Source organism: Heterodontus francisci, chromosome 31 (genome assembly GCF_036365525.1).
Source record: "Heterodontus francisci isolate sHetFra1 chromosome 31, sHetFra1.hap1, whole genome shotgun sequence".
NCBI lineage: Eukaryota > Metazoa > Chordata > Chondrichthyes > Heterodontiformes > Heterodontidae > Heterodontus > Heterodontus francisci.
In genome coordinates this window covers 48,554,219-48,567,589 of record NC_090401.1, presented here as the reverse complement: position 1 = coordinate 48,567,589, position 13,371 = coordinate 48,554,219, and the positions used below count along the sequence as shown (strand labels likewise).

At 50.1% G+C, this 13,371-nt stretch overlaps 1 protein-coding gene across 2 annotated transcripts in view; it reads left to right on the top strand.

The window, feature by feature from the left end:
• Nucleotides 1-3,973: 3,973 nt before the first annotated feature.
• LOC137347239 (phosphatase and actin regulator 4-like) overlaps nucleotides 3,974-13,371 on the top strand; it is a 183,186-nt gene continuing 173,788 nt past the window's right edge. The window contains exon 1 of one of the 2 annotated variants that reach the window (XM_068011512.1): nucleotides 3,974-4,079. The gene's annotated coding sequence lies outside the window, so the exon portion shown is untranslated. Of the gene's footprint in view, nucleotides 4,130-13,371 lie in introns of both variants that reach the window. The other variant, XM_068011511.1, reaches the window with a different exon arrangement.

Below are 13,371 nucleotides of genomic sequence, written 5' to 3'. Positions count from 1 at the left end.
TGCCCAGGCAACATGACTAACACAACAAACAAACACATGCCTGCTTTGCTAGCAACTAATTCAAATGGGTGGAGAATTCGTGTTTGTATTAGCTTGAGGTATCTTAGTGTGGTCAAGAATGTGAGCTAAATATAGCCTCATATTTGATTTGTTTCTTTGCTCTTTTGGCACTTCACCAGACTTGGCAAAATCTATTGACATCACCTAACCAGCACCTCTTGATTAATCTCAACTTATTTTCTTCAACCTTGCTTGTGTTCTGTACAGTAGCCCACAACCCTCTGCTGAAGTGTCTCACTAATTAAAAACCCTCTGGTACAGTTACTGTCAAATAAAAGTCCTCTTGTGCCTCTTTCATTACAAAGTAGGCAGTTCTGGAAGCTGCTGCCTGCTCAAAGCCTGTTTGTCAGTAATTGGCATATGATTCAATTTGTGCTGGCATCACTCAACTGGGCTAAACTTGAGTTTCACTTACACACACACACTATGCTGTCACAAAACGATCTTTCTGTATTTTTCTCTCATTCACTGGCTCAGTTTTTACATATATTACAGGCTGTGTGCCAAGTGTTGATTGTGTCTTTAGAGTTACATGCTATCCTCGTGCCCCCCCCCCTCCCCACTCCCACAACACAAGTGAAGTCAGCAGGAGGCACTGCAGAGAAGGTGGTCTTATGCAGAGGAAAGATGCACCCAACAAATTAATGTTTAGCAAGGACTCCTTAGAAGCACTATTTGACATCAAAAAAAAAATCAGCTGGAGTGCTGCTCAGTTGTGCCAAGCATATTTAGTTTAGTTTAGTTTAGTTTAGAGATACAGCACTGAAACAGGCCCTTCGGCCCACCCAGTCTGTGCCGACCATCAACCACCCATTTTATACTAATCCTACACTAATCCCTTAATTTCAATACAATTATTCCCTACCTTGCCTTGGGATTTTTGACCATTTGATCCAAGAGGGATTTACACTAAGATGATGCTATTAAGAAGAATCCAGCTAACAAGGAATTAATTCCACTCAAGACACCCTGCTTCTGAGAAGATGCGTTAGATCCTGACAACATTTCTGAGGAAATAGTATTTTTCATGTACCTCATCAGTTTGGGGCAATGAGAGTTTTTAACACACTTCAGAGAGGAGTTTGTCATTGCACCTCAACGTAGTTCATTGTCTGAAGTGCTTTGAGGTTTTCTGGCATGACAAGGCACCATATAAATGGAAACATCTGCAAAGTGACTGCCATGTTTACCTAATTAACAGTACTGGAGTTATAGAATCATATACCACAGAAAGAGACCATTTGGTCCTTCATGCTGGTGCTGGCTGTTTGAAAGATCTATACAGGTGCAATGTTGGAGGTTTCTGATTCAAGGTAACAGGCCTGAACTGTCGCTCAACTGGCCAATGCCCAGGCATCAATAGTGGAGTGGGGTAAAATGGGTATCGGGTGATGTGTTTGGCTTTCTGTCTGTTTGGAACACAGGACAGACCGAAAAGTGTCCTTGGGGAAGGAGCACAAGGTGTCCACTGATGTACTTGGAGCTTTCCATGACCGGTGGGCACCAGAGGCACTGGAGTGCATGTTAGACAAGTGGAAAAATGATATGATATGATTTATAAATTTCCTTTTGTATTTAATCAAAAATTTGGAGTTCACAATCTGTACCCCTTTAGGAAATGGGGCACTTTTGTTTTAATTGACTCAGTTATCTACATGGATATCTAAAAGAGTGGGACAGCCTGCAAAATCTGAACTGGAAGCTGGACAGTGGAGAATTCCCTGCCTAAGGTATAGCTGTTACGACCGCACTGGATTTCACATTACTGTCTCTAGTGGAACATGGGAAGAAGTTGGATGGAAAACTTTAAAAAAAGGCTTTAATAGAATGACTTTTATTGAGGCGGTTTAAAAGAACAAGAGTTGAAGTAGAACAAATTTAGTTGTGATGTAATGATGTGCAACCAATGGCAATAGCTTCCATTCATTTACCTGGGCTCAGTTCCTTTATCACTGGATCATATTTCCATGTTTTCATTTTTGCCAGGACTGACTCTTGTTCAGCAGCTTCATTTGGGCAACCGTCCAAGGTCTGAAGTTCCTGCAGCACTCTGACATCAAGTCAATGCACTGACATCCTTTGTTGCCTGGAAACGCTTGGGCAGAGATCAAAGGTTCGCTACTGTTAGGTCTTCATGTAATCTCCCATTCTATCAGTGTAACATTTATATGAAATTCATGACTAGAAGAATATATTTTGCAAAACGGTTATGATTTTAGGATAGAGGATGATGGAGGAAATCTTAGGATGCATTGGTGGGGATAATGGATGGGCAAGGTGGTAATGGAAGAATGGAAAAGGGTTACTCTCTTGGAAGGCTCCATCAGAGTGGAGATCACACTAGAGTCACCATAGCAACAACCTCACAGAAGCTATAAGGTCCTTGCAAGGCCGTTAAATTCTTAATGTGCTGATTGACACAAGAGTCAAGCACATTGTGCGGTGCAACATTGACTTAAATGAAATGGTGCTGGTACAGCTTTCCTCATGGCTTCATTTGTAAAAGGCAGGGTGACCCAATCGATACAAACTGGGTTTCCACCAGGTTTGATTTCCTAGGTGTGCAGAGGCAGCTGGCCTCATATAAACATAAGGAAGCTCAAAAGACCACCCATCAATTAAATTCCAAGATTGGAACAAGGGTCCACAGGGTCAAACCAATGAAAGGCAAATTTAGGACTGATGTCAGAAAGTTCTTCTTCACATGGATTGGTGACCTAGAGAAAGTAGTGGTGATGAAAACGCTCATTTGTGAATCAAATGTCTAAATACGTGTAAAGGAAAAATTTGCAATGCTATGGGAAAAGAGCAGGGAAGTAGGATTTTGTACACAGTTCTTTCCAAGAGCTGGCATAGGAACGATGTGCCTAATGTCCTCCTTCTGTGCTGTCTGTTTCTATGAATAGGATGCTGCAGTGGGGGAAGCTAGTTTCTTTTTGGATAGATGAACTAAGATGGGCCAAGTGGCCATCTTCTTATCTAATCATGTCCCACCAGAAAAAAAATGTAACTGTATCTTGAACAATGACCACAATAAACAAGTACTTCATTGGCTGTAAAGAAAGACTTTCATTTATATAGCGCCTTTCATGACTGTACAAGATGTCCCAAAGCACTTTACAGGCAATTAAGTACTTTTGAGGTTTAATTACTGCTGTGGTGGAAGACACACAGCAGCCAATTTGTGCACAGTAAGCTCCCACAAACAATGTGATAATGACCAGATAATCTGCTTTTGTGATGTTGATTGAGGGAGAAGTCCCCTGCTCTTTGAAATAGTGCCCTGAGAGCTTTTACATCCACCTGAGAGGGCAGACAATGTTTAATGTCTCATCCAAAAGACAGTCTCTTAAACCGTGCAGCACTTCCTCAACACTGCATTGAAGTGTCAGCTTAGATTTTTATGCTCAAGTCTCTGGAGTGGGATTTGATTGCACAGTGGACTCAGGGGAGAGTGCTACCCATTGAATTGCCACCTTAAGTGCTTTGGGATATCATGAGGCTGTGAAAGGAGCTATATAAATGCAAGTTCATTCTTGATTGAATCCAAATCTCCTTTATAGTTACACCTTCAATAGTTTTTATCTTAATAACATTAATATGCCATCCTGCCTATAGTAGCCGAGGGAGAGATAGATAGTTTTGTAGAACTTTTAGTATCTCCCTTCTCATTTTGCTTTCACAATTATTTCTGTGAAACAAAACAATGACCTTTTTGGTGCATTTATTCCTCCCCCTGCCCGCCCGCACTGAGTTCCCTCTTTTGCAGGGACGGAAGGATACGGAGAGGGGGAGTGAAGGGGGCTGGGGCGCTGAGCATGCCGGGGGTTGTAGTTTCTCGGGCGCCGTCTGCGCAGGTGCGTAGGGCGGCGGCCGAGGCCGACTACAGCTCCCAGGAGCCCGCGCGCGGGGGCGGGCCGCTTTCCCCGTTTCCGGGCTGAGGTGAGGCAGCGGCTGCCGCTCCACAGCCGGAGCTCAGCCCGAATCCCCGCAGCCGGAGACACCATCACCGCTCACAGGTACCCGCGGGAGACAGCGTGGTTGGAAGGAGCTGCGGCCGGTGTGAGGGGTAAGGGGAAAGAGGGGAGAGGGGACCTGGCGGTGCGGGGGCTCAGGATGGGATGGGGTGGAGGGGCCCATGGAGGAGTGGAGTGGAGGGAGCGTGGGGTGCTGAGAGGGGACAGTGTCCGGGGGAGGGGTGCTGAGGGGTCAGTGTCCGGGGGAGGGGTACTGAGGGGATTGTTGGGGGGAGGGGTGCTGAGAGGGGACAGTGTCAGGGGGAGGGGTACTGAGGGGTCAGTGTCCGGGGGAGGGGTACTGAGGGGATTGTTGGGGGGAGGGGTGCTGAGAGGGGTCAGCGTCGGGGGCAGGGGTGCTGAGGGGATTGTTGGGGGGAGGGGTGCTGAGAGGGGTCAGCGTCGGGGGCAGGGGTGCTGAGAGGGGAGAGCGTCGGGGGCAGGGGTGCTGAGAGGGGTCAGCGTCGGGAGGGAGGGGTGCTGAGAGGTCAGCGTCGGGGGAGGGGTGCTGAGAGGGGTCAGCGTCGGGGGAGGGGTGCTGAGAGGGGGCAGGGGTGCTGAGAGGGGACAGCGTCGGGGGCAGGGGTGCTGAGAGGGGACAGCGTCGGGGGCAGGGGTGCTGAGAGGGGACAGCGTCGGGGGCAGGGGTGCTGAGAGGGGACAGCGTCGGGGGCAGGGGTGCTGAGAGGGGACAGCGTCGGGGGCAGGGGTGCTGAGAGGGGACAGCGTCGGGGGCAGGGGTGCTGAGAGGGGAGAGCGTCGGGGGCAGGGGTGCTGAGAGGGGAGAGCGTCGGGGGAGGGGTGCTGAGAGGGGGCAGGGGTGCTGAGAGGGGACAGCGTCGGGGGCAGGGGTGCTGAGAGGGGACAGCGTCGGGGGCAGGGGTGCTGAGAGGGGACAGCGTCGGGGGCAGGGGTGCTGAGAGGGGACAGCGTCGGGGGCAGGGGTGCTGAGAGGGGACAGCGTCGGGGGCAGGGGTGCTGAGAGGGGACAGCGTCGGGGGCAGGGGTGCTGAGAGGGGAGAGTGTCGGGGGCAGGGGTGCTGAGAGGGGAGAGCGTCGGGGGCAGGGGTGCTGAGAGGGGAGAGCGTCGGGGGCAGGGTTGCTGAGAGGGGAGAGCGTCGGGGGCAGGGGTGCTGAGAGGGGAGAGCGTCGGGGGCAGGGGTGCTGAGAGGGGAGAGCGTCGGGGGCAGGGGCGCTGAGAGGGGAGAGCGTCGGGGGCAGGGGCGCTGAGAGGGGAGAGCGTCGGGGGCAGGGGCGCTGAGAGGGGAGAGCGTCGGGGGCAGGGGCGCTGAGAGGGGAGAGCGTCGGGGGCAGGGGCGCTGAGAGGGGAGAGCGTCGGGGGCAGGGGCGCTGAGAGGGGAGAGCGTCGGGGGCAGGGGCGCTGAGAGGGGAGAGCGTCGGGGGCAGGGGCGCTGAGAGGGGACAGTCGGGGGGAGGGGCGCTGAGAGGGGACAGTCGGGGGGAGGGGCGCTGAGAGGGGACAGTCGGGGGGAGGGGCGCTGAGAGGGGACAGTCGGGGGGAGGGGCGCTGAGAGGGGACAGCGTCGGGGGGAGGGGCGCTGAGAGGGGACAGCGTCGGGGGGAGGGGCGCTGAGAGGGGACAGCGTCGGGGGGAGGGGCGCTGAGAGGGGACAGCGTCGGGGGGAGGGGCGCTGAGAGGGGACAGCGTCGGGGGGAGGGGCGCTGAGAGGGGACAGCGTCGGGGGGAGGGGCGCTGAGAGGGGACAGCGTCGGGGGGAGGGGCGCTGAGAGGGGACAGCGTCGGGGGGAGGGGCGCTGAGAGGGGACAGAGTCGGGGGGAGGGGCGCTGAGAGGGGACAGAGTCGGGGGGAGGGGCGCTGAGAGGGGACAGTCGGGGGGAGGGGCGCTGAGAGGGGACAGTCGGGGGGAGGGGCGCTGAGAGGGGACAGTCGGGGGGAGGGGCGCTGAGAGGGGACAGTCGGGGGGAGGGGCGCTGAGAGGGGACAGTCGGGGGGAGGGGCGCTGAGAGGGGACAGTCGGGGGGAGGGGCGCTGAGAGGGGACAGTCGGGGGGAGGGGCGCTGAGAGGGGACAGTCGGGGGGAGGGGCGCTGAGAGGGGACAGTCGGGGGGAGAGGCGCTGAGAGGGGACAGTCGGGGGGAGGGGCGCTGAGGGGACAGTCGGGGGGGAGGGGCGCTGAGAGGGGACAGTCGGGGGGAGGGGCGCTGAGGGGGGACAGTCGGGGGGAGGGGCGCTGAGGGGGGACAGTCGGGGGGAGGGGCGCTGAGGGGGGACAGTCGGGGGGAGGGGCGCTGAGGGGGGACAGTCGGGGGGAGGGGCGCTGAGGGGGGACAGTCGGGGGGAGGGGCGCTGAGGGGGGACAGTCGGGGGGAGGGGCGCTGAGGGGGGACAGTCGGGGGGAGGGGCGCTGAGGGGGGACAGTCGGGGGGAGGGGCGCTGAGGGGGGACAGTCGGGGGGAGGGGCGCTGAGAGGGGACAGTCGGGGGGAGGGGCGCTGAAAGGGGACAGTCGGGGGGAGGGGCGCTGAAAGGGGACTCGGGGGAGGGGTAGTGAGGGGACAGTGTCCAGGGGAGGGGTACTGAGGGGATTGTTGGGAGGGGTGCTGAGAGGGGGCAGTGTCGGGGGGAGGGGTGCTGAGAGGGGGCAGTGTCGGGGGGAGGGGTGCTGAGAGGCGCTGTTGGGGGAGGGGTGCTGAGAGGGGACAGTATCGGGGGGGAGGGGGTGCCGAGAGTGGACCCAGTGTTGGGGGGAGGGGTGCTGAGAGGCGATACAGTGCCAGACGGGAGCGATGGAGGGATGCATAGGGGAGGGTGAGGTAACCCAGGGTGGAGGGCACTTGGGGAGGGACCCCAGAGATTGTGATGTAGTGGGTGGCGGGGTGGTCAGTGCTGGGGAATGACCAGATATTGTGGAGACCTTGGGTGGTGGGATGAGGTGTGGGAACTTGGGGTGGCAGTCAGCAGACTCGGGCATCTAGGATCCTAGGGAGGGGCAGGGGTCCTGGTAACTGAGATTGTTTACAGAGGAGGGTAGAAACAGGAGAAGTAGCTCCTTTTAAACAAGGCAGTTGGCGACAGACAGCTGTGGCAGCTATTGATCCAACTGGGCAGCTAGATACCAGCACTGGGGATCTGGTGGGGTGTGGAACTGGCTTATCAAGTCTTACTCAGCTTGGTTTTAAAATGTAATGTGTTTTGCTGTGAAAAGCAAATGTATTTAAATGGGTCAAAGACAAGTCTCACTCTTTCTGATTGCAAATACTCTCCAGCAATTCTATGATAACAGTTTGGTTGTTGCACAGCTGGACTCAATGAATGGAAGCAATACTGGGGTCAAAAGCTTCATTTACTACGAGAAAACTAGCACTGGTTTGCTGAGGCCCAGCTACAGGAGTGTTGGCAATAGGGAATGTTCTGAAGGCAGCGGCAGGGTAGTAAGAGATCAGGATCAAGGCACTTGAAGAAATTACATTTGGGTTTAAAAAAAAGACTGAAGACTTCAACTAGAAGAGCTGGCACTGGGGACAACCGGCAATAGTGACCCTACATTTTGTAGGGACAGTACTCGCGCCAGGAGAGTTGAACATGAATATAGCTGGAGAAATTACTCGGTAGGGGTTTGGGGGAGGGGTGGTAGGTGGGATGTGGAGGAGATTGCATGTAGGGTAAGGGTAGTGGGGTGGTGGTAAACTTAGCATCAGGGTGTGTGGGGGTCAGCAAGTGAGGAAATCCTGGTGCTTAGGAATTGGGCACCAGACAGCTTGAGAACCAGTGCCAAGCGTCTGCTATTTCAGTTGCAGGTTAATGTGACTTATTCTTGAAAGTATATATGTTCAATGTTTTTCAAAGGAACTAAATGGCATAAAAACTTCTTCAGTGTTTAGAGAAGGTTGGGGACCCTTTCGAGTTCCAGCTCGCAGTTCAAACCTGAATAAACCCCTAAAGGGAGGGAAGTTCCTCAAATTCAGCTGAATTTTCATGTTGGAACTTATTTTTTAGTGAAATAAAGATTTTAAACCTACCTATTCCCGTTCAGTGTGTATATACTGCTCTGCTGTATTTTTCTGTACACATTTTTCGTTCAATGATTAGACATAGGTATAATGTAAACAAAGGGTACGGTAGCATAGTTATGTTACGGGATTAATAATCCAGTGGCCTGGACTATGAATTCAGAGATGATTTCAAATCCCACCATGGCAGTTAGTTAATTGAATTCAGTTAATCAAATAAATCTGGGATAAAAAGCTAGTATCAGCAGTCGTGACCATGAAACTGTTGGATTGTTGTAAAAACCCATCTGATTCACCAATGTCCCTTAGGGAAGGAAACCTCTCATTTACACCTGGTCTGACTCCAAACCCACCACTAGCATACATGGCTATGGGCCAAGTGCTGGAAAATGGAATTAGAATGCTTGGGTGCTTGATGGCTGGCACAGACACGATGGGCCGAAGGGCCTGTTTCTGTGCTGTATAACTCTGACTGTCCTGTAAAATTGCCTAGCAAGCCACTAAGGCAGCTGCCATCACTGTCTCAAGGGCAATTGGGGATGGGCAATGAATGCTGGCCTTGCCAGTGATACCTATATCCCCTGAATGAATAAATAAAACCTGTACAGCCCAGAGGGGCCAGCCTGCTTAAAATGTGCTGTGCTTAATGTAGTCTGGCTCTTTGTAGTCAGGCCTGACTGAGAACCTGATTACAAAATGTCCACATCACTCCTTTAGTTTTGCTAGTAACATTTCTCCTTGGAGTTTAACATGATTCAGGCAGTAAATCTAGCCATTAGCTCAAAGGAATGATCTGTTTGTGAGCGAAGGTGCAATTACCAGTCACGGTCTCTGCTTTGTAGCAAGGCAACACTGGCAAATGCGACTTGTTGACTCCTTTAAGATCATTGGCAAAAAAACTAGAGAGACGAGATGAGAGAATTTTTTTTTACTCGAGTCATGATGTGGAATGCACTGCCTGAAAGGATGGTGGAAGGAGGTTCATTGGTAACTTTCAAAAGAAAATTGGATAAATACTTGAAAGAGGAAAAAAAATTGCTGGGCCATGGGGAAGGAGCAGGGGATTAATTGGATGCTCTTCCAAAGAGCTGGGACAGGCAGGATGGGCCGAATGGGCTCCTCCTGGACTGTAAGATTCAGTGATTTTGTCATTCTATTTGGAGTGCACTATCCTGCTGATGTCAGAATAGGGTGCACCATCAAGATGCGCTAGAAAATTGTGGTAAATAAATCCCTAGCTTGTTGAGTAACATTAAATTGGGTCAGTATGATCGCTGCGCTCTCAGACGAGCCAATCGCATATCATGTTTGCTGATAACATCAAGATGTTGATTGTTCACTGTTCAAGGTTCATGTTAACTTTGTCATGTTTAGTTTTTAAACAAATAGCTGTGGGAACAGTGATTGAACATGTCTTAGGTTAAAGACAAGTGACAATTTTTTAAAATCAGGCCAGGCGAGCAGTGTGCCAGTGGTGACTTGTGATTTCCAAGCACCAGCCTGCTTCCCGTTGTATGTTCAGCATGCTGCTGGGTCCCAGTTAAGATGGGTGTTGGGAGTTTGTGCCTCTCTGTGAGCTGCTGTAGGAACCTAGGTGCCATCAGATGCGCATACGTGACTTTTACACTACGTGCCTTCAAAACCCAATTGTTGGGTTGAAAAGTACAAAGTAAAGCCATGGTGTTCAGATTATCAGAGAAGATAACAGAGCAGGCTCTATGGTAGACTTGTAAATTTTATCTTTTTTGCCTCCCGCTGAATTGGTAATGGGCTGATGTGAGAATGGAAGGTGTGTATCGTGATGGCTTCAGCACAGTAGTGTATAATGTCTGTGATCAATGGTGGCCAGGGTTTAAAAGTAGGCTTGAAAGTAGAAAGACATGTTATATCTGAGTAATTACTGGAGCGGTTTCTTTGACCTGCCTGTAGAATTTATGGTATACTGATTAACTGATATGTTCTGTAACACTGTGGTTTGGTTATCCATCCACAGCATTAATCGAACTCTTGATGTACAAGATGTGCCTGTTATCTACAGCAATGTTTACTCCTATTCCTAATGGTTCTCATCACTTGGGTGTAGTTTCAAACCAAATAGCTCAGAGTATACGGCACAATGCTCCGTTTTACTGTCTGGTTGTCTCTTCTGGTCTTTCTCTCGACTGCATTAATTCATGTTGGGGTGCAGTTCTACAAATGTTGACCGCACTTCAGTACGTCACCAAAAGGTCACTGTTCACATGTGAGCTCAGACGGGTGTTAAAGCCTGGCTCTGGTATAAAATTAAAACCCGACCTGGGTCCGAGTCCCTTAATTTTTTTAAATGCCCGACCTGAAAATAACAAACAGATTAAATGTAAATTAAAACAAAAACAATACAAAGCAAAACAGTACAGTCCAGCCCAACCCAAACCCTAATGCTGGACACAGAATACAGACCCGACCTGAACCCGACAACGTTGTCGGGTTTGGTCGGGTAGACAGGCTTTAATGTGTGTGGCCTTTGTTCAGTTGGCAGCACTTTTGCCACTGAGTCAAAACATTGTGGGTTTAAGTCCCGCTCCAGAGACTTGAGCACAAAATCCAGGCTGACACTCCCAGTGCAGTACTGAGGGAGTGCTGCACTATCGGAGGTGTCGTCATTCTGCTAAAATGTTAAACCGAGGCCTGTCTGCTCTCTCAGGTCAATGTAAAAGATCCCATGGCACTACTTTGAAAAGTACAGTGGTGTTCTCCCCTGATGTTCTGGGCAATATTTATCCCTCAATCAATGTTAACAAAACACATTATTGGGCCATTAGTACATTGCTGTTAGTGTACATTGGCCGCCATGTTTCCTGCACTGCAGCAGTGACTACACTTCATTGGCTGTAAAGAGCTTTGGGATGTCCTATGGTCAGATAAGGCATTATTTAAATGCAAGTTCTTCAGCGGCGAGGTGAGAATTTTTTTAGGTGCAGCAAATGGTCATGCTTTGCATGCTGCTGTCTGAAAGGCTGGTGGAAGCAGATTCAATAGTAACTTTCAGAAGGGCTTTATACTTTAAGGAAAAAAGTTTACAGTGCTGAGGAAAAGAGCAGGAGAGTGGACACATTGGATAGTTGGCGAGCTAGCAATGACACGTTGGCCTCCTTCTGTGCTGTATGATTCTTTATTCTACCATGAGGGGCATCAATGCTAAGCCTGTTCCCCACACGAGGTCCACAAAACTCTGCTTCCCAGGAAGGCATTCCAATAATCTCAGGAATGGGAGCACTGGCTGATGATTCCTTTTCCTAGGCTGGTGTGCTGAATTCATCGAAGACTTGGGATTGCCGCCAATGGATGCAGCGATGAAAATCAGGGTGTGCGATAGGCCAGAACTGGAGGAGCACAGAGATCTTGGAGGGTTGTAGGGCTGATGAAGGTTACAGAGATAGGGAGGGATGAGACTGTGGAGGGTTTTGAAAATGAGGATGAGGATTTTGAAATCGAAGCAGTCGGTCCGGGAGCCAATATTAACGAGCACAGGAGTGATGGGTGAATGGGGCTTGGTGCAAGTTAGGATACGGGCAGCAGAGTTTTGAATGAGCTCAAGTGTGTGTGCAGTGAGGAAGTGGTGAATGGAGCACAGGTGCTGCCTCTGACTCGGGAAAGATCGCTGGCTGGGCTGTGAACCCAGTAATGACAAGGTCTTGGGAGCAGCTGATCTATCTGCCCGTCACCTTGGGATGTGATTGGCGTGACGAGCGCTGAGGCAGGAGGAGAATAACAAAAGATCTTTTCATGTTCTGTCTTTAATTTGTAACATTTTAGACTTGTTCCTTTTTTCAAAGCGTGGTCTTCTCCTGTGGCTCAGTGGAAAAAGGCCATGGTACCATGGCAACCTAAAGGTCCCAGATACAATCTTTTGGTCTGTACTCTGATAGCTGATCTCGCCTTGCAGTGGCAGGAGGGCTATGGAAGTTGCCTTTGTTGAATACGCTCCATATTATGAATAATTTTATGAATAAAGTATATGTTTTAAGTAAAAAAAAAGAATAGGCACCCCAGCCTGAATATACACTAGGGTGGTGAACATTGGGCCAGGGCAGGAACTAAATCAGCTGTGATGACCCCACAGTTGACTAGCTGGCCACCACAAATCTCCTGGAACCAGTCAATTCATAAACAACAAAAACAAGCCAGAACGTTGCAACTTTTTTTTTAAAGCAGGTAGTCACTTTGTCATATTGCAAGGAGCTTGTTTTCAAATCCTCCTTCGTGGGAATAAAACCTTGCTGAGAACAGTATCATTTTGTGCTAACTGTAGTGGACTAACCATGGAGCTGGAAGTGTCGGGAATCCCAAGGCCTTTGAGTGAGGGAGGACCAGAGCCCACCAAGGAGTTCAGTCCCAGAAGTTCCTAACAGTCTCTGTCCAACTTACTAGAGTTTGGGTCAGCAGATTTCAAACACATGCTTGGCTACTGGAAGCTCTGTCTCCACCCTGTTGTCATGCCTGGATTGTTTGTATTTTCCAGATTAATCAAGAAAGCAAACAGGACTTTACTGTAACGCACCCTTTACTGAAAATGATTCTGCCTTGGGGAGTGCTTCACTGCGAGGAGGTTATTGAGTCATACTATAAAAATGCTACTGATCTAAGGGGCTTGTTTCCACACTCGAAGAAGCATCTTACTGTGGCTTCCCAGAGCTTGTGGTTCCCATACATTTTTTTTTTACGCTGCGAGTTGTCATGATCTGCAATGCACTGCCTGAAAAGGGTGATGGAAGCAGATTGAATAGTAACTTTCAATAGGGCATTGGATTTATATTTGAAGGGAAATGATTTGCAGGGCTAGGGGGGGAAAGCGCAGGGGAGTGGGATAAATTGAATAGCTGTTTCAAAGAGTGAGCATAAATACAATTGGCTGAATAGCAGCCTCCTATGATCTATCATTCTATCATCTCACATGGCACAACAGGTTCTTGTGCATTAATTAACACAGATGTATGTTAACTCAAATCCAATTTTTGCTGCTGTTTGCTGGTTTGATTTCATGGTTAAATGTCATCGCTGGGTCCCTTGTTGCTGGTGAGCTCTGCATGCTATGTAAAAAAAATTGTGAAAATTGATAAATTTCCTCTTTCTGCCCCTCAAAATAAAAAGGTGCTGACTCATACTGTAAGATTCCATAGTCTTCAGGGATGCAGGATTTCAGTTATGCGGAGTGACTAAAGAAGCTGCGATTGGTTTCAGAGTAAAGGTTAAGGGGTGATTTAATAGGCGCTCAAAATTTTGAGCGGTTTTGATAATGTAAGTAAAGAGAAACTGTTTTTAC